Below are 1,532 nucleotides of genomic sequence, written 5' to 3' on the forward strand. Positions count from 1 at the left end.
TCTGTGCACCTAACAAGGGTGATACAAGACACCTGAGGCAAATCCTTGCAAAACTGAAGGGAGAAATGGATGTATCTACAATAATAGTACCCACTCACATCAACAGATAGAACGACCGGACAGAGGATCAACTAGACCTAAAAACACTTATATCCCTGGTGTGATTCCATCCTGTAGGATGGACCTCCCAACTCTGGAACAGTGCTTGACTATCTCCGTATGACTTCTCTCTCACCTAAGTGCATGCTTGCACCCCATGGAAGATTTGAGGGACATGGACATGAGCTCCCTGAGGTCCCAGGATTTTTTTTTTATTGGAATCTAAGGGCTGACCAAGATTATCACTTTAGGGTGGATAATGATGAAAATGAGCACCAGCTATCTTTAAGAGTGGTCAGATTAGGGGCTGGTACAAAGGATGAATTGCATGTTGTTGAAGCAGAGACAATGAATTATGAAGGCAGTCCGATTAAAGTAACATTTCTGTACAACCGATGGTTTCCCTTGGAGGCATGAAAATAAAACCTGTTGTCTTTTGTTTGAAGTGTGGTTCCAAGCCAGTGCATATTAGTGGACAGCACTTAGTAGCCGTGGAGGAAGATGCAGAGAAAGAAGATGAAGAGGAGGATGTGAAACTCTTAAGCATACCTTGAAAGCAATCTGCCTCTGGAAGTGGTAGCAAGGTTCCACAAAAATAGGTAAAACTTGCAATAAAAATGATGATAATTATGATGAAGATGAAGATGATTAACATGATGATGATGATGATTTTGATGAGGAGGAAACAGAAGAACATCTTCAGTGAAAAAAATCTATCAGAGAAACCCCAGCCAAAAGTGCACAAAAGTCAAACCAGAATGGAAAAGAATCAAAACAATCAATATCAAAATCAAAAGGACACAGCGAATGGACACAGAGAGCAAACAACTGGGGGGGGGGAGGCAGGGAAGGGGAGATAAATACATTTTTAAAAATTTAAAAAACTTTAAAAATGTTTAAAAAAGGTCAAGAATCCTTCAAAGACAGGAAAAAGTTCCTAAATAACTGAAGAGATCTAGCTCTGTAGAAGATATTAAAGCAAAAATGCAAGCAAGGATAGGAAAAGTGGTTCTCTTACCAAAGTGGAAGTCAAATTCATCAATTGCATGAAGAACTGCTTCAGGATGACTGACCAGGAAACTATTCAATATCTTTGGCAGTGGAGGAAGTCTCTTTCAGAAAACAGGTTAAACAGTTGGTTAAAAATTTCTCTTATTTCATTTCTGTAACATTTGATATCTGGCTGTCCTTTCTATGATGCAGAGTGAGCATTTTCCCTACTGTATCTGATAAATGTTGTCCAGATTACTTTCCAAGAATGTGTTATCCAAAATGCCTATTTAGTTTTAAATACGGAACTGCACCCTTTTCTTGGTTTTAAGTATGTGTGGAGGATTATAATAGGACATAGTAGTAGTATGGTCAGTCAAATAGAAATGGTGGGGACACAAAATATATGTATGATATAAACTCAGTATCTTAGCAATGTTTAA

General features: G+C 38.3%; 1 pseudogene; it reads left to right on the forward strand.

Annotated features, from left to right (window-relative positions):
* The first annotated feature begins 256 nt into the window (after positions 1-256).
* On the forward strand, positions 257-1,268 carry LOC101416920 (nucleophosmin pseudogene; annotated as a pseudogene).
* The last annotated feature ends 264 nt before the right edge of the window (positions 1,269-1,532 follow it).

The sequence above is a fragment of the Dasypus novemcinctus genome, chromosome 29, assembly GCF_030445035.2.
Source record: "Dasypus novemcinctus isolate mDasNov1 chromosome 29, mDasNov1.1.hap2, whole genome shotgun sequence".
NCBI classification, from domain to species: Eukaryota; Metazoa; Chordata; class Mammalia; order Cingulata; family Dasypodidae; genus Dasypus; species Dasypus novemcinctus.